The sequence below is a fragment of the Schistocerca serialis genome, chromosome 5, assembly GCF_023864345.2.
Source record: "Schistocerca serialis cubense isolate TAMUIC-IGC-003099 chromosome 5, iqSchSeri2.2, whole genome shotgun sequence".
Taxonomy (NCBI): domain Eukaryota; kingdom Metazoa; phylum Arthropoda; class Insecta; order Orthoptera; family Acrididae; genus Schistocerca; species Schistocerca serialis.
This window is the reverse complement of record NC_064642.1, coordinates 549,621,420-549,641,789: the sequence shown is the minus strand read 5'-3', so window position 1 is coordinate 549,641,789 and position 20,370 is coordinate 549,621,420. Positions and strand designations below refer to the sequence as shown.

Sequence of the window (20,370 nt, the reverse complement as noted above, 5' to 3'; positions counted from 1 at the left end):
CTGATTCAAGGACTTTTTTCTATTCCGTTCCGAGAACTTTTCAAACCACCCACCGGTCTGTTAAGGACGAAAGTAGCTTTCTCATAATGTATCAGTGCCAGGTGGCAGCTCGATGAAACTTTGTCCTTAAATAGGATGAACTGCTACAGTGTAGTACAGAAGATAAAGAAATACGCAAACGGACGATAAGGAATGACATATTCAAAATCAATCACTACAGTGAAGCTACCGTGATTTATGACGGTCCCCTGGACATTGCACATGGCGGGACGTTGTTCATAATGAGGTGATCACCACGGACGGCAAAGCATTGTGTGCAACATGCTCCCATGTTAGCCACAAGGTTGGTAAGGAGTTCTTGTGGCAAGACGTTCCCTTCCTCCGAGAGCGTGGTTGCCAGCTGTTGGATGGTCGCTGTCGAATGTGTACGTACTGCAATGCGTTTCCCATCGCATGCAAATCGTACTCCATGGGATTCAAGACGGGGAGGGGAGCAGGCCAGCCCAGTCCATTCGCCGGACTCCCTATGGTTCCACAAGCTGCTCAGCTTGAGCTTTTTTTTTTGTTTGTGGTTTTAGGGGGCAAAACTTCTATGGTCATTAGCGCCCAGCCCGTGACGTTGAAAACAGGAAAAAAACGAAATTTAAAATCAGCAGCAATGGGAACGAAGTCATAAAATTTGAGAAACTAAAGGCAGAAGGAATGCTTAAAAATCCACTATAGAAAGGGGTTGTTTGTCCCCCCCCAAAAAAAAGCTTCAAATGACTGACGTCATTTCACTGTCACTAATAAACCGTAGAACGCGGTCAGCTGAGCGCGTGTCATCTGCTAAAAGCGACGATAGATCAGGCGATAGCTGTAGACGGGAGCGTAACGGATTAAAATAGGGGCATTCAATTAAAAGGTGTCTGACCGTCCACAGCTGAGAGCAGTGGGGACAGAGTGGGGGAGGATCACCGCTTAAAAGATGTCGATGACTAAAAAGACAGTGCCCTATCCGGAGTCGAGCTAAAATTACCTCCTCCCGACGACGCGTTCGGGAGGAAGAGGTCCAAGCGCAAGGAAGGGCTTTCACTTCCCGCAATTTATTGTGGGGAAGTGTTGACCAATGCGCATGCCATAAACGAGCAACTTGGCGACATAAACCGCTCCGTAGATCGGTAAACGGAAGAGACTGAATAGCTGGCCGAGGAAAAGAGACTGCAGCCTTGGCCGCTATATCGGCCGCTTCATTTCCACAGATACCAGCGTGTCCCGGGAGCCAGAGGAACGCCACTGAGACACCCCCCAGGTGGAGCAAGCGCAGACAGTCCTGAATCCGGTGGACCAGAGGGTGCACAGGGTAAAGAGCTTGGAGACTTAGGAGAGAGCTGAGAGAGTCTGAGCAGATTACGTACTGTATCCGCTGATGGCGGCGGATGTAGTGGACAGCCTGGAGAACAGCGTAAAGCTCCGCGGTATAAACCGAACACTGGTCGGGAAGCCGAAAGTGATTTGGGGTGTCGCCAACAATATAGGCACTCCCTACACCTAACGATGTTTTCGAGCCATCGGTGTAAATAAATGTGGCTTCCGTCATTTGTGCACATAGAGCAGCAAATGCCCGACGGTAAACAAGTGTAGGGGTACCATCCTTGGGAAATTGACATAGGTCTCTGAGCAAGTCGATCCGGGGACGGAGCCAAGGCGGTGCTGTACCCCAAGTTGTCAAGAAGGTTTTAGGAAAGCGGAAGGAAAGAGAATGGAGCAGTTGACGGAAGCGGACTCCCGGGGGTAGTAGGGAGGAGGAGCGGCCTGCATACCCGACATCAAAGGAGGCGTCGAAAAAAAGGTCATGGGCTGGATTAGCAGGCATGGAAGACAGATGGTTAGCGTAACGACTCAGAAGGACTGCCCGCCGATTGGACAGCGGAGGTTCAGCAGTCTCAGCATAAAGGCTTTCCACAGGGCTTGTGTAAAAAGCTCCAGACACTAAACGTAATCCACGGTGGTGGATAGAGTCGAGACGCCGAAGAATAGACGGCCGAGCAGAGGAGTAGACTATGCTTCCATAATCCAATTTCGAGCGCACTAAGGCGCGATAGAGGCGGAGAAGGACCACTCGGTCCGCTCCCCAAGAGGTACCATTCAGGACACGGAGGGTGTTAAGGGAACGCAGACAGCGAGCCGAAAGATAGGAAACGTGGGAGGACCAGCACAGTTTTCTGTCAAACATAAGACCCAAGAATTTAGCGACGTCGGAAAACGGAAGGTTGATAGGACCTAGATGTAAGGAGGGCGGAAGAAACTCCTTACGTCGCCAAAAATTAACACAAACGGTCTTACTGGGTGAGAAACGGAAGCCGGTTGCGATGCTCCACGAGTGGAGGCGATCGAGACATCCTTGAAGGCGTCTTTCAAGAAGGCTGGTCCGTTGAGAGCTGTAGTAGATCGCAAAATCGTCCACAAAGAGGGAGCCCGAGACATCAGGAAGGAGACAATCCATAATTGGATTAATGGCGATGACAAACAGTACAACACTCAGCACGGAGCCCTGGGGTACCCCGTTTTCTTGGGAGAAAGTACGGGAGAGAGTAGTGTTCACCCGCACCCTAAATGTGCGCTCTGCCATAACTTCGCGAAGAAAAAGGGGCAGCCGGCCTCTAAAGCCCCAAGAGAACAGTGTGCGGAGGATGCCTGTCCTCCAACAGGTATCGTATGCTCTCTCCAGATCAAAAAATATTGCTACCGTTTGGCGTTTCCGGAGAAAATTGTTCATGATATAAGTGGAGAGAGCAACAAGATGGTCAACGGCAGAACGATGCTTTCGGAATCCGCATTGGGCTGGTGTTAAAAGACTGCGGGACTCCAGCCACCAAGCTAAACGGTAATTCACCATACGCTCCAAAACCTTACAGACACTACTCGTGAGAGAAATGGGGCGATAGCTAGAGGGGAGATGTTCGTCCTTTCCAGGTTTCGGAACGGGAACGACAATAGCTTCCCGCCATCGCCTGGGAAAGGTACTGTCGGTCCAAATTCGATTATAAAGGCGAAGGAGGTAACGCAGGCTATGGGTTGATAAATGCAGCAACATTTGGACATGGATACCATCCGGTCCTGGGGCGGAGGAGCGAGAAGAAGAGAGTGCATGTTGGAGTTCGCGCATGGAGAAAACAGTATTGTAGCTTTCGCGATTTTGAGAGGAGAAAGCAAGATGTCGCACTTCCGCTGCACGTTTCTTCGGGAGAAACGCTGGCGGGTAATTTGAAGAGCTCGAAATCTCAGCAAAGTGCTGACCCAATGAGTTAGAAATTGCGACGGAGTCCACTAAGGTATCATGCGCGACAGTGAGCCCAGAGACCGGGGAGAAACTAGGCGCGCCTGAGAACCGTCGAAGCCGACTCCAAACTTCTGAGGAGGGAGTGAAGGTGTTAAATGAGCTAATAAAGAATTTCCAGCTTGCCTTCTTGCTATCGCGGATGACGCGACGGCATCGCGCACGGAGCTGCTTATATCGGATACAGTTGGCCAAAGTTGGATGGTGACGGAAAATGCGAAGAGCACGTCGCCGCTCACGTATTGCGTCACGGCATGCCTCGTTCCACCAAGGAACTGGAGGGCGCCGGGGCAATTCGGAGGTGCGTGGTATTGAACGTTCCGCAGCTGTGAGAATAACGTCGGTAAAATGTGTGACCTCATCGTCGACGCTGGGAAAGCGACGGTCATCGAATGTCGCTAGAGACGAAAAAAGTGTCCAATCGGCTTGGGCAAACTTCCAGCGTCGCGAGCGCATATATGGCAGTTGAGGCTGCAGTCGAAGAACACATGGAAAGTGGTCACTCGAGTGTGTATCATCAAGGGCGAACCATTCGAAGCGCCGAGCTAGCGGAACAGTACCGACCGCAAGGTCCAAATGGGATAAATTTGCCGTGGAGGCAGACAAAAATGTGGGGACCCCAGTGTTGAGGCAGACCAGATCCGCTTGGTGGAAGACGTCTAGCAATAGTGAGCCACGTGGACAAGGATGTGGAGATCCCCAAAGCGGGTGGTGGGCATTGAAGTCCCCAACCAGCAAATAGGGGGGTGGAAGCTGATCATGAAGATGAAGGAGGTCAGCTCGTGCCATTGGTGTAGACGATGGAATGTACACCGTATGAAGAGAGAACGTGTATCCAGGAAGGGAAAGACGGACGGCGACAGCTTGGAAGGAAGTGTTTAAAGGGGATTGGGTGATAATGGAGAGTATCATGGAGCAGAATCATGAGTCCTCCATGGGCTGGAGTGCCTTCAACAGAGGGGAGGTCATATCGGACGGACTGAAAATGAGGGAGAACAAAGCGGTCATGGGGACGCAGCTTTGTTTCCTGAAGACAGAAGATGACCGGCGAGTAGGATCGTAAGAGGATCGACAATTCCTCCCGATCGGCGCGAATGCCGCGGATATTCCAGTGGATAATGGACATAGGGTGAACAGAAAATGGATGAATGTGACCAAGGGTGCTGTCAACTCAACGACTGCTCAGAGCTTGCGACCGACAGCATGGAATGGCATTCAGTCGAAGGCAGAAGATCCTGATCCATAGGTTGGTCAGGAGCAGCTCCTGCCACCAACGATCGGCCAGTTGACCGGCCACCAGCAGTGCGCCTCGGCGACACAGAAGATGGCCGAGGGCGATTTCCGCCAGGTGGTGCTGTAGATGGGACACGCCTTGGCGGAGAAGGAGAGGAACTGTGTTTCTTCGTAGCCTTCTTGGAGGTATGTTTAGATGAAGGAGGAACCGATGGTTGTGAAGTTGCAGTACGTAAAAACTCTTCACGAGAATGCTCTTTTTTCGAAGACTTGGCGTCTGACTTTTGGGCTCGAGATTTAGCAGAACCCGACGAAGGGTGAGCCATAGAGTGGGCAGGCGAAAGTGGTGAGGTTGAACGGGCGATCTTTGCGCTGGCCGTTCTGACGACCGTGGTACTAAATGTGAGGTCGCAAGTCTGCGTGGCCGCCTCCTTTGTTGGCCGAGGAGAAGCAAGGACAGTGCTGTATTTTCCTTTCTGAGGCACGGTGGGCTGTCGACTGGCGAGTAACTCTCGAGCAGGAAAGGTCGACACCTTTTCCTTCACTCTTATTTCCTGGATCAGCTTTTCGTCCTTAAAAACGGGGCAATCTCGAGAGGAAGCAGCGTGGTCACCCATACAGTTGATGCAGCGAGGGGATGGAGGTGGACAAGCACCCTCATGGGCATCCTTGCCACACGTAACACATTTGGCCGGATTGGAACAGGACTGGCTGGTGTGATTGAACCGCTGACATCGATAGCAACGCGTAGGGTTTGGGACATAAGGGCGAACGGAAATTATCTCATAGCCTGCTATGATTTTTGATGGGAGTTGAACTTTGTCAAATGTCAAGAAGACAGTGCAGGTTGGAATGATGTTCGAGTCAACCCTTTTCATAACCCGATGAACAGCCGTGACGCCCTGGTCAGACAGATAGTGCTGAATTTCTTCGTCAGACAATCCATCGAGGGACCGTGTATAAACGACTCCACGCGAGGAATTTAAGGTACGGTGCGGTTCCACCCGGACAGGGAAGGTGTGGAGCAGAGAAGTACGCAGCAATTTTTGAGCCTGGAGGGCACTGTGTGTTTCTAACAACAGGGTGCCATTCCGTAATCTGGAACAAGACTTTACAGGACCCGCTATTGCGTCGACACCTTTCTGAATAATGAAAGGGTTGACCGTGGAAAAGTCGTGACCTTCGTCAGACCGAGAAACAACAAGGAACTGTGGCAACGATGGAAGAACCGTCTGTGGCTGAGACTCAGTGAACTTACGTTTGTGAGCAGACATAGTGGAAGGTGAGGAAACCATTGCGGAAGAATCCCCCATGATTACCGGCGTCTCCGATGGCGCGCTCCTCCCTTGTGGGGGCCCTCACCGAGGGCACACCCGCCTTAGGTGATTGTTCACACCTCCCGACAAACGGACGGAGGGACCAATCGGCACTTTCGGAAGGTATCAGCTCGGGTAATCACCCCTCCCTGGGCCTGGCCGTTACCAGGGGGTACGTACGTGTCCTACCTGTCTACCCGGGGCGGGGAATTACGCGTTACCCCGTCACCGGCTACGCATGGAAGTGCGTGGGTCGGCCTTCAGACACGCACAGGGAGGAAAAAAGAGAAAGGGAAAGGAAAGGAAAGGGGGTCTCAAACGCCGCAGCGGAGAAAAGGGCAAGGAGAAGAGGGAAGGAAAAGAGGACAGAGGAAGGAAAAGAGGACAGAGGAAGGACGAGGACTTGCAGGTGTAAAAGCAAGGAATTTGGAACAGTTTCGAGCGTCCGTCTCCGGACGTAGGCACAAACCATACTCCCAGAGGGGGAGAAAGGGAAGGAAAGAGCCAGAGGTGAGGGGGGGGGGGGGGCGAAGATGGGGGACGGGGAGGGATGCGGAAAGGGAAGGGAAGGTATGCAGCCCGGAAAGGAAGGAGGGCCACATTAGCTCGGGGTCCCGTGCTCGCTACGCACGTGTCCACAAAAGAGTTGTGGACCCCCTGGGGGGAACCTGAGCTGTTAGATGCGGCCGCGCATTGCTATCCATAAAAAATCAAATCAGGGCCGAATGCATTCTTGAAAAGACGCGCTTCAGGAAGGAGCACTGGGTCACAATAACACTGAGCGCCGTGTTCGAAGATTTGGAGATCAATAATCCCATGCAACATTATGCCTCCCCATGCAATAACACGTAGACCACCAGAACTATCATTTTCGACAATGTTCCCGAGTGCATTACGTGTCCCCATCTCTCGCCATATGAGGGTACGTCCAGCATTGCCAGATCTACATGGATACTCTGCAAATCACATTTAAGTGCCTGGCAGAGGGTTCATCGAACCACCTTCACAATTCTCTGTTATTCCAATCTCTTATAGCGCGCGGAAAAACTAACACCTATGTCTTTCCGTACGAGCTCTGATTTCCCTTATTTTATCGTGGTGATCGTTCCTCCCTATGTAGGTTATCAACAAAATATTTTCGCATTCGGAGGAGAAAGTGGGTGATTGGAATTTCGTGAGAAGATTCCGTCGCAGCGAAAAACGCCTTTCTGTCCAGCCCAAACCCTGTATCATTTCTGTGACACTCCCATATTTCGCGATAATACAAAACGTGCTGCCTTTCTTCGAACTTTTTCAATGTACTCCGTCAGTACTATCTGCTAAGGGTCTCACACCGCGCAGAAATATTCTAAAAGAGGACGGGCAAGCGTTGTGCAGGCAGTCTCCTTTGTAGGTCTGTTACATTTTCTAAGTGTCCTGCCAATAAAACGCAGTCTTTGGTTATCCTTTCCCACAACATTTTCTGTGTGTTCCTTCCAATTTAAGTTGTTCGTAATTGTAATACCTAGGTATTTAGTAGAATTTACGGCTTTTAGATTACACTGATTTATCGTGTAACCGAAGTTTAACGAGTTCCTTTTAGCACTCATGTGGATGACCTCACTTTTCGTTATTTAGGGTCAACTGCCACTTTTCACACCATTCAAGTATCTTTTCTAAATCGTTTTGCGGTTTGTTTTGATGTTCTGATGACCATTAGTCGACGGCTGCTCAGATCGTCTCCTAAATCGTTTATATAGATAAGGAACAGCAAAGGGCCTATAACACTACCTTGGGGAACGCCAGAAATCACTTCTGTTTTACTCTATGACTTTCCGTCAATTACTACATACTGTGACCTCTGACAGGAAATCGCAAATCCAGTCACACAACTGAGACGATATTCCATAAGCCCGCAATTTCACTACGAGCCCCTTGTGTGGTACCGCGTCAAAAGCCTTCCGGAAATCCAAAAATACGGAATCGATCTGAAATCCCTAGTCAATAGCACTCAACACTTCATGCGAGTAAAGAGCTAGTTGTTCCGCAGGAACGATGTTTTCTAAACCCATGTTGACTGTGTCAATGGACAGTTTTCTTCGAGGTATTTCATAGTGTTTGAACACAGTATATAATCCATGCATATGGACGTTAACGATATGGGCCTGTAATTTAGTGTATTACTTCTACTACCTTCCTTGCGTATTGGTGTGACCTGTGCAACTTTCCAGTCTTTGGGTACGTTTCTTTCGTCGAGCGAACAGTTGTATATGATTGTCAAGTATGGAGCTAATGCATCAGCATACTCCTAAAGGAACGTAATTGGTATACAGTCTGGACCAGAAGACTTGCTTTTATTAAATGATTTAAGTTGCTTCACTACTCCGAAGATATTTACTTGTACGTTACTCACGTTGGCAGCTGTTCTCGATTCGCGTCTGGAATATTTACTTCGTCTTCTTTTGTGAAGGCATTTCGGAATGTTGTGTTTAGTAACTCTGCTTTGGCAGCACGGTGATATGATTGTTTTGGTGGTGCAGGTGTTAGGCTGTGGGGGAATATAATGTTGCATGGATATACTGAGCAAATCTTTGAAAACCGTACTCTCACCGGTCAATGTTACTTTGACACTTTACTCCTTCCCCATCAGCGTCGTTTCAAAAATGCACTCCTCCCTGACTTCATTTTTATGAATGAGAATGAGTGACCGCTTCCAACAGCAACAGCACGGGTGGAGGTACTTTTGCAAATATCTCGCAGTTGTCAACCACGCTCTGAGGAATGGAACGCCATGCCATACGAATTCCTTATTAATCTCGTGACTAGCATGGGAGCGCGTTGCCAAGCATGCACTGTGTCCGTAGTGATAACACACCTTATTGATACCTATGTCCCGACTTTTGGAATGTCGGGAAGACCATCACAAATCGCAGTGACTACAGTGTAGATGGTCTGTTGAAAAAATTTCCGAACTTTATTCACAATATTTTTGTGCTCCTACCATACTATCTCTCCTCAATTGATACACCGCTCCCAACGCCACTTCCGGAAGCAGTCCTGGTACGCCTATTGCTGGATCGCGCGAAGCGCCGTCTGCGAATTTTCTTTTATCTCGACCATCGTTGCAAGTCTTCGTCTTTTCATTGGGGTTTTCGACTTTGGAAATAAAAAGCCACAAGGGCCAGGTCTGGAGAGTAAAGAAGATGAGGCAGCACTGTGATTTCGTTTCATGTGCAATAATAACAAACCAACATGGATGAATGTGCTGGTGCGCTATCGTGATGCAAGAGGCATGAATTGTCGCTCCACATTTCAGACTGTTTCCTTCTCACATTTTCTCGCAGACGTCGCAACACGTCCCGGTAGTACCGTCGATTAACAGTTTGTCCCTGTGGCACGATTTCAAGATGAATTAATACTTCAAAGTCAAAGAAAACTATCAGCATGACTGACCTGACGAGCTTTATATGAGAAAGTTTCCCAAACCATTGTGAAGATTGAATATCGGTCTCATCATAACGGTAGATCCACGTCTCATCACCAGTTACGATACTCTTAAGGAACATCACATCTGCGATCACAGACTGCGAGGCGAAGGTCTCTCTGATCTTGACTCTTGAGCCGTGGGACGAACTTTGCGGCAGCACGGTGCATTCCAAGATGCTGTGTCAGTTTTTCATGACATGATCCAACTGAAATGTTACATTCTTCTGAAATCTCTGAATCTTCGATTGGCACGCACTATTTCGTTGAAGTTCCTCACATGAGCGTCGTCGTAGACGTCTTAAGGCGTCCTGAACGAGGGTCATCTAACTTCCATCAGGCTATTTTTAAACCGTGTGATACATTCGCAACACCGAGTAAGAAATAAGCACTCATCACCGTACGCTGCCTCCACCATTTGGTGAGTGTCTAAAGGTTTTCTTGGGTTTCAAACAAAATTTAATGCAGACGCGATGCTTCTTTAACCCTGCCATTTCGAAATTCGCAAAATGTGATAACATTTTACGTAATACGGCAGTGAACGATAACTAACAGGCATGCAACAATGACGCGTTCGGCAGTTAAACATAAACACCGGCGTGTGCAGGGATGCCAGCCTCATTTCACTCCAACACACCATTGGCATGAGATTAGGAACGTTCCAGAATTTTTGAACAGACCTCGTAAATATTGATTTTGAGTGCCATTTCTGTTCGCCTCACTGCGTATTTCTTTCAGTTACCTCTTTGACTATACTGTACTGTAGCGTCCTAAGTATCGTCCAAGTTCCTTAGATGACGATGAGTTTGTTGGGCGCTCGTACAAAGTCCCAATTGTTACACTTTTTTTACACAGTCCAATCTAGCCACTGTCACGAATGATGATGAAATGATGAGGACTACACAAACACCCAGTCCCCGGGCAGAGAAAATCTCCAACCCGGCCGGGAATCTGGTTTCGAACACTGGTGGGGGGGGGGGGGGGGGCAAATGTAGAAGGCTCGACACTAACCACTAAGGCACAATTTCGTCTGAGGATACAGCGTGATACAAGGCACGTTAAGTTCTTCGAAATACCTGGCAAACTAACACTCATCTTTACAGAAACGACCGATTATCTACTGATAAGCCCAGACACGTGTTCACTTTTTTTGACTCTTCTTCCACTGGGCGGATTTTCTGGTAAATCTAGTGATGGCACTTACCGTGTTCTCGTCAGTTTTTTTTTCCGAGGGTGGCTAGTCCACTGACCGATTAAACTCAGCCTCCGCGCAGCCTAGCGCCACAACCTGCAGACAAACACCCGATGAAGTACTTGCACAATGATCAAAAGAATCCGGACACCCCAAAAACACACGGTTTTCATATTAGGTGAATTGTGCTGCCACCTATTGCCAGGTACTCCACATCAGCGACCTCAGTAGTCAGACATCGTGAGAGCAGAGTGGGGCGCTCCGCGGAACTCACGGATTACGAACGTGATCAGGTGATTGGATGGCACTTGTGTCATACGCCTGCACGCGAGATTTCCACACTCCTAAACATCCCTAGGTCCACTGTTCCCTATGTGATAGTGAAGTGGAAACGTGAAGAGACATGTACAGCACAAAAGCGTACGGGCTGACCTCGTCTGTTGACTGACAGACCGCCAACAGTTGAAGAGGGTCGTAATGTGTAAAAAGCAGACATGTCCAGACCATATCACAGGAATTCCAAACTGCATCAGGATCCACTGCAGGTACTATGACAGTTAGGCAGGAGGTGGGAAAACTGATTTCATCGTCGAGAGGCTGCTCATAAGCGACACATCACGCCGGTAAAGCCAAACGACGCCTCGCTTGGCGTAAGGAGCGTAAACATTGGACGATTGAACAGTGGAAAAACGTTGCATGGAGTGACGAAACAGGTACACAACGTGGCGATGCAATGGCAGGGTGAAGGTATGGCGAATGCCCGGTGAACGTCATCTGCCAGCGTGTGTAGTAGCAATAGTAAAATTCGCTGGCGGTGGTGTTATGGTGTGGTCGTGTTTGTCATGGAGGGGGCTTGCTCCCCTCGTTTTGCGTGGCACTATCTTAGCACAGGCCTACATTGATGCTTTAAGCACCTTCTTGCTTCCTACTGTTGAAGAGCAATTCGGGAATGGCGATTGCATCTTTCAACACGATCGAGCACCTGTTCATAATGCACCGCCTATAGCGGTTCCTGTAATGGACTGGCCTGCATAGTCCTGACCTGAATCTTATAGAACACCTTTGGGATGTTTTGGAACTCCGACTTCGTGCCAGGCCTCACCGATCGACATCGATACCTCAGTGCAGCACTCCGTGAAGAATGGGCTGCCATTGCTCAAGAAACCTTCAAGCACCTGAACGTACGCCTGCGAGAGTGGAAGCCGTCATCACGGCTAAGGGTGGGCCAACACCAGAATGCCTGCATTACCGAAGGAGGGAGCCACAAACTTAAGTGTTTTCAGTCGGGTGTCCGGATACTTTTTATCACACAGTGTATGTTAGTCGCTTAAAATGTCTTGCCCCATCCACCCTAACTGGGGGTGTATGAGAGATTGACAATAGAGGATGCTGCAGAAGTGACGAACACAAATTCCGGTCGTTTCTAACCTTATAGTGTTTTAACTAATCGTGTCATGTTAGACTATATCGCAATAGTGAAGGTTTGGCGGGGACTGAGCAAGTTAGAGTTTCTCATTCTGTGGACCCATGTTCCGAAATTTGTGCTGTGCTCATCCATTCACTTACGATATAAAAGCAGGGCATATCACACGTCCGTCTGGGTCATGCGATCAGTAAGTCAGTGTGCTAAGCAAACTAACCTTCGTGTAGACAACTGTTTATTTTTTCCCCCTGAAATTACTATATTTAAGTTAGCCAAATGTACGTGCAGAATGTCTTCTAGTAAGACAGCGGAATTCGATTCCAGCGGTGGCAATGAGTTGCACATGCAGTCCTCGGCGGAGTTCATTCACCTTCGATCCTTTGTGAGATTCATTAAGAGGCGCATTAACTGCTGCACCAGACAGCTGCGGGTATTCTCATTACCACACACAACAAAAGATCTCTTACGACACAGGCTAGGGTTTCAGAAAAAACAAAAGTAAACAGGTAACGGTTTCCCACGCTGGTCTGGCGTTTTTCGAAATAGCTGAATTACGACGATCTGATCTGTAATAATTATATCGGCTTCCAGTATGTCCTGGACGCTTGTAGAATAATTAAAAGTTATTACGTGATTTGAAACAGTGACCGACGCTTCTAGGAAATATTTATCGTCACTTAATATCAACCACCGTTTTTCTTTCTTCTAGCATTCAAAGCTAATTCCATAACTTAGGCATGTTTTTAAAGACCAGAAACCTAACATGTGACACGATGCGAAGAACCTTCTGCCGTGAACTTCCAATGGTTTGCATGGTATGTACTGTATATAGATCTAGATAAGAATAACAAATCTGTCTATAAATGTTTAGATAACACAGCGATTAAATTCACTCCCCCTGCTTTATAGTCTTTCCTCCATAATTTCCTTTGCGTATTGATCATAACTTTTCATTTACTTGAGATTTCACATGTAGTGACCTGCAGGAAACTTTCCGGGTCCGAACATTACACTTATTTTAAATGAAAGCTACAAAACCAAACTTAAAAGAATGCCTTTGTGCGATCTCTTATTGATTTTCTTTTTTGTCATTTGCTTCACGTGAGCTATACGCATGGTGTGTGGGCGAAACGTCAGATATGTGAAAATGGTCACTGGAATGTTCTAAGAAGGTTTCCACGTAATATGTGCTGTTTTTCTCCAAATGTTTCCATTTTACGCTTCGCTGCATTTCTGCACACGCTCCCGCTGCCTTCTTTGTGTACAGTCCAACATATGGATCTCATCTCTATTAAGAGGTTTAGAAGGGGCTGGTTATCCGAAAGATCTTTCCATTTTGTTGCAATGCTCTGATGCAGATTATGAAGCGATAGGTAGGCCAAACGTCATGCAAATTATTTCTGCCAGAGGCCACAAATACAAGAATATATGAGTAAGGTGCGTGAGGAAATATCATTACCCGAATTTTTAAAAAGTCACCAATGGTTTACTTCTTTCCAATACTTTCGGCTTATCCATTCAACCTGAGACTTCAGCAACCACCAGTCTGGATGTGGAAAATGCATGAAAATTAAAGGTGCGAACAGCCGCTACAGCCAACTCCTTACTAGGATTGCCCACGCGCTGTGCAGGTCGTTCGCATCGCTACCGGAGAGCGGCGCTGTCGGCAACTGCCAGCAGTCGACCATGCGCCTTATCGATCCGGCGCCTCCACTTTTACCCGGACACTTGCAGGGCGACGGGTACGTCCCCTTTAACACGAGTGCAGTAAGCTGTTGAGACGCCGTTCCTCGATGCCAAGGCCGCGTCACCTGGCAATGGCCGGGTCACGCGAGCGTCTAGGCCACCGGGACCGCAGCAAAACAAAGCCGAATTCCCCGGCAACACACTTGCTCAGCGCATGAACTTGCTTTGGATTGGCGAAACACTGATGTTATTCTCACCAATAAAGTTACGACTATGAAATACGCTGATAAATGGACGAAAGCTATATTTACATGGAACGCAAGCGACACACAATGTTTATTTTTTTCAGTGTATTATCAGTCATTCATTCTTAAAAGACAGCGGATTCCTTCGAGAGAACCTGATTTCAAACATCCGTAGTGGTTTCGGTTTCTCGCAATTTTTTTCCTTCTCCAATCACATTCCGCAAAATTCCTAAGCAAAACCTGAGGCTGTTTTCTCGCTCAGTCTTTTTGAATTACAGATGCAGATGCGAGAACAAGTTGATACGAAGGTTTGCACTGCTTAGTCTGGTAATGGAATTAATATGTTAAAGAGTAGGCAAGCCTAAGGAAGTAGGATTAGCAACAAGGTAAAACAATTACAGGATTAGATATCACACACTGTGTACAGATAATGGTTTAATCAACTCTGGTATAGACTGACGAATACAATGTCAGCTAGATATACCGTAATATGTATATGTAGATAACCTGTAATAGTCTATATGAAATCATATAGGTGTTTCGCTCAGGAAACTATAGAACACTGTCTCTAGTCAACAAGAGCAATTCTGATGCTCCAGGTCAATCGCGGAGGGCATTTGCATAAATGCAATACATTTCCTAAGCAAATATGACACCTAAGAAGTGTGAGAAACACGACTGCCAAGTCTTTTTCTCCATACTTTGAAGCAGCCACATGTTTTGTTGACGTGAAGGTCTATATATCGCGAATGCTGGCCGGTGCCTAACCATGTCACCAGCCTGCTATCAAGCGATTGTGCCAGCCACAAATGTGGCTACGTTTCGCGTCTCACGATCCCTCTGGATATACACGCGGCTTTTGACTCAATAGCGTATTGTAACTTGCCAGAAATGAAGGGATTCGCTTGGTGTGCCCTATCCACGATGTTTCTACGCCCCAAATCTTCCAGTATATGGTGTTGTGTTTAAGGGGGTGGGAGGGGCACATTCACAATTACAGACGTGTTTACTACGAAGACACGAGTCCTTTTGCTATTTGCAAGGTTCGCTGCACCTGAGTAGCTGGTATCTATTCTAATGGATTGTGATCTAGCTATAAAATTCAGCTGGTTATAGCTGATACTACACAGATCTTCGATTCCTTTCCGATATTTGGAAGCAAGTCCGCAGTAGTCTTAACACACATTGGGCCTCTCCAACTGGCATTTGCCAAGTGGCACTGATTGGCCAGTCTTTGGCGCAACCATTAACTTTCAATTCGAGACATCCCAGTAAAGTTTACAGCTAAGACATTCACATAAGCTCTGTTTTTATGTGGACACTAACGTGGAATAATATTTTCGTAATCGGCCACACGGTCTATTTTATATGTCAAGGAAAGAAGAACGACCGTTTTATTCTTGCTAAGCCTCTCACGAACACAATCTGATCTAAAATGGTCCATTATGGCGTAAAAGCAGATAAATTCTTTCGTCCTCTCTTCAGGCACATGAGAAGTGAACACAGTACCGGTACGGTAATGGTTCAGACGAAAGAGTTGTACGTAGGATCTCCAGGTGCCCAGTTTATCCTACCATCAGTTGCATTTATTACACTTTACACCAAGTTATAACAATCGTCTAGATATATGGGATGAATTAAACTGATGCTAACCGAGGACTTTCCTCCTATCGAGACACACAAACTGTCATACTAATGTTTCAGAAAAAGATTTGTTGCCGAGATGACGTAGGAAAAACAACTTTTGCAGCTTAACGTAATTTCTTTGCATTTGTTAACTCAAGAACTGTTCGACATGTTCAATTCAGCCACTCATATGAGATGTTTTGCTTTGATAAACGCATGATTTCTTCGGATCATGAACATTAAAAAATCCCCAAACAATCTCCTCATTGTATCTGAATTTTCAATGCCACTTGAGAAAGCGACATTGTGTTCAGACTGTCCGTATCAAACTAGTTCTTTTGTTTATCTCCACAGACAAAATCCATAGGATTTAGGGCAGCCAAACTGATCCCTACGCGTACAATCCATTATAGTAGACATACGTCTTTTGAGGAGAGTCTTAAGGAAAGAAAAACGAAAATTTCCTGGAAATGGCAGGACCACCAACGAAGAGATTTAGGTGAGGGTTATCGCATACGCAGTAAGTCTATACGATTTGAACCCGAACGAAACCAACAAAACATTTGAAGTTGTTATTCAGGGCATCTTCCAAGTATTTCGGTGGCTAACTGCATACTAACTACGTTTCCTTTAATTTCTCACTCCTATTAATCTTTGTATCTGCATCGCATTGAAAATATCTGCCCAACAGCGCGCAGCAACAGCAGTCGTATCGCAGTACTCTGGCATCTGATGGTAGTTGCCCTATATTGTTTTGCGTTGTGAAGACAGTCACAAAGGTCGTTAGGGTAACAAGCCGAATAAGATGCGGAGCTTTGCTTTTTACTACTATTAATGAGCCACCGGAGGCCACGGCCACGAGGGTGTGTCACCAAAATTTTCACAAAATATCCCCGAACAATCTCCAGAATTCGGTCAGTGGAGTGTGGGTTAATTCTGCTGCCTATCAGTTCGTCGGGGCACACGACACATGTCTGATGAGAACCCGCCGTCCCAGATTACATTCAGCGGCAAATTCGTCAAGAATCCTCCAAAACGAACACCCTCCGAGTATAGCTGACGAGCAACGCTCTAAATCTAGGGAAGGAAATGTCTATCTTTGTGTACACTATTAGCAATGTATCACTTGTTTTCTGGTCATCGGAACTCTGAGCCTGGGAACATGCTGGACAAGCGCAGACTATGGCGTAATGCGGATGGGAATTCGTGAGAAATGGCTTTGGAAAACAATACCTTAGTGACTAAACTGTCTTAGCGCTTGAACGGGTTCGCTAATAACTAGATACTACACAATACAGTTCTGTAATTGAGAAAATCAAGTGGGCAAGACGTGATTAACAATCTTACTGTGCTGAGCATCGAACAGTATAAAAGTCATAGTTCTGATGGATGCTATACTCAGTATAAAGTGAAATTTTAGTTCACAGTAGAACTAATTCTGCCGTACATTCTGCGCAGAAGCCGATAAGCATTCCATTCATGGCATCCATCACCATACTGATAATACACTGCGATGCCTCTTTACATCTACATGCGTGCTTAGCAAGCCACATAATGCATACCGCAGGATACTTTGTGAAACTGTTGGCCATTCCTTCCCTGCCGCAATCGCAGCGAGGAAAAAATGGTGTTTTTGTACGTTTCACCCTTGTTTGTCCTCTACGGTCCTTTCACGACATGAACGTTGGTGACAAATTTCTGCAGTTACTTCCACTGCTGGTTCTCCAAAATACCGCCAATACATCTTTCCTCCAGGGATTTCCAGCTAAGCTGCTCACAGAGCAAAGCATTTTCATAACACTCGTACTGATTGAACAGACAGGTAACAAACCTAGCTCCATGACCCTGCATTGTTCGATGACTTCCTTTAATCCGGGATGACAGGGATCTCAAATACTATATCAAAACTAAAAAATGAGCCGCACAAGCGTTTATGGCTATCCTAACTCACAATAGACCATATGACTACTCTGCTATTCGCCTTCCCTACATCAAATCTCAAGTGTTCGGTCCATTTCATGCTTTTTGTTTAAATTTTTAATAGCTGCGACCGAGTCTACCAGCAGACAAGCCTGTATTTGAACCTTACAGTTTCCTCTCTCCATCCGCATTAACTCAAGACTAATTCACATTTAAAGCAAGCTATCATTCAAAGCGCCAGATAGGAATTCAATCCGTCATACAGAATCCTCCTGCAGCCACTCGACACTTTCCCGTACACAACAGCGTCATCTGCATACAATCACGGCTTGCTGCTCACCCTACATGACATTCTATGTTTCATTGTTAATTTCATTATAATTATATTAACATGTTATGAAGCATAATGTTAGATTATACTATGTCATTGGACTATGGGAGGAATGAACGTATTGTAATTACTCATTTTGTCATATTGGCGAGTGCTGAACTTTGCTGCTTGCTAATTGGTTCTCAGTTTCGTTTTCAACCAAGAAGCCTTTATCACGGCATATGAAAATAAAGATAATAATCCTCAAAAGTTCTTATGTAGTCTCTGGCGACATTCTTTTGTTCAGTGTACATGTGACAAATCTTAGTTGACAGAGGAGCTAATTTTGCACAAATTCGATGCAGAAACCGACAAGCATTCAATCTATGTCATTCACCACTTCACTGAGGCATCATGTAAATGTTGGAAGCGATTTCCGACTGTCGTTTATTAAGGTACATTTGAACCAAGTTTTCAGCCTAAGTTTTCACTGTACTAAGGACGCAGACAAAGTAGAATTGAATAAACATCTGACTATTTCTTGGCCATTGATAAAAAGTGTTCGCTAATGTGTGTGAAGAAGTCCCGGGGATTTTGTGAATCACTACGCTTGTTACGAGTACTTTTACTAATACGACTTTTTTCAACAAATAGAAAGTTAACATTAAACGAAGAGTTACGAGTTACTAAAAACATGTTTATGGAAAGTTGTTAAATTGGATCGGCCAAGAGACATGTGCCAAACGATCAACTTTCACTGTAAACATACGCGTTTTCCTTGGCAGCAAAGTGAGTTAAATATAGCATGTAAGTTATGACGTATAAGACTATTTCATAAGTACCTGTAATCAAATACAACAAAGATTTAGCTTCTTAAACGCATCAAGACACAGGTAACCCTACTAAATCTCTTAATTTCTTCACGCAACGCTGTGCGAGCGAAACAGTCCAGGAACAAAACTTTTCTTACCTCGTGTTGCAGTCAGTAATTACAACAAACACTTAAAAATGTAAATGTACAAATCGGCCAAAAGTAAACTTACACATGTCTAGTTATCTGTTTGAAATGTTCTAATAGTACAAAATTTAAGTCACCTTTATCATTAGTTAAAAATATTAAGTTCTCAATACGATTTATGCAACCAATTGTGATTTCTCAATATTTACTGGTTCTACAATATTGCTCAAGTGTGTTGGACCCGTAGCAGATAGGAGGAACAGAGGCATTCAAACAGTCCTTCCCGCGTTCCATACGTAAACGGAACAGGAAGAAAGCCTAATAACTGGTACAATGGGACGTACCCTCTGCCATGTACCTCTCGGTGGTTTGCAAAGGATAGATGTGGATGGAGGCATAGAGGGTAGAACAACTTTTAAAACGAAATCTCTATGTTACACGCCTATAACATTGGAAAGTTGACGGCATTTTGGAAGTTATATCATCACTTTACTATGAGCGGCGATTTTTCATATCATAGAAGAAACAAATGTCCGTGCATAAATTCTCAGTCGAAAGCACACTCATAACGCAAAGCGCCTAAAAAACTGCCTATGAAAGAAGACCGCGCAAGGAGCGAGCAGACCATAGCCTTCGCCTGAATTTACATGACATCGAGAACCGGGTATACGGAAAAAGTTGAGCAGAATATGAAAAGTGTTTCATAGTGGATAACTTTTAGGACACCATTCTTTGTTCTGTATCAACAAAAACAATTTTTTTTTTACTATTATGAGAAATGTGAAACAGCACTCTTTCACAAGAGTTATCGATGCATTTGCTTAGATGTAACAAAAATCTAAATCAACACAGACACAGTCTCGAACCTTGATACTGCTAAATTAAAGTTGAACCGGGCGGTGTCAGAGGAAGTTGAGCCAAAGCGCATGATTGAGGATAGAGGATACATCACGAAAACAACAAAACAAATTTCCTTCAGTTGTGTAGCTGCAGGTCGAGGAAAAAAAAAAAATCTAGCTAAAATATCAGCTGTTTTCTGTTTACTTCGTTCGTCCTTCACTCTGTCCATACAAAACATCTGCAAGAACATTGATGCGTAAGCGCTAAGATTTTGCTGTCATCAATTGATTTTAGTAGTACTAAAGCAGGGTCTTAACAACAAATATATGCTTTTCTTGACACCAGACTGATCAGTTAAAAGGTGGGCAGCTCAGGAATGCCGATTTGTACATAGCTGCGGCTATACATTCTTCGCAAATTTAAACGGTTTTGTAAGTCAGAAGTAACGCTGCTGAAAATCAAAGTTACGAAACAACAATATTTTTAGAAATACCGCACTGTTAAATTGTGAAATTTCTCCCACTACAAACGCAGACGCACAAAGTTCTACCAGTATTAATTATTATTCGTCGTCTGCGGCAATAATCATTTTGCCGACAGATAAAAATTCGCTACAACTGCTTTGTTTCCTCGCAAATCTTTACCTAATATATTCACATAATGGCTTAAGAGCATTAAGTATAATGTGTATTACCCAAATAATACAGAGGCATACTAGAAGTCCAAAACGAATTGTGCACGCATTCTTAGTTGTCTGCGACCCGCTCAGTCATAGTAGTACGGAAAAAAAGTCTTTTCTGTACTTGTCCAGATTTATGATTCTCAGTCACGTTCTTCGAC

General features: G+C 45.7%; 1 protein-coding gene across 2 annotated transcripts in view; it reads right to left on the bottom strand.

The window, feature by feature from the left end:
• LOC126480712 (BCL2/adenovirus E1B 19 kDa protein-interacting protein 3) overlaps window positions 1–20,370 on the bottom strand; it is a 296,896-nt gene that overhangs the window by 275,755 nt on the left and 771 nt on the right. The gene's annotated exons all lie outside the window — the stretch shown is intronic.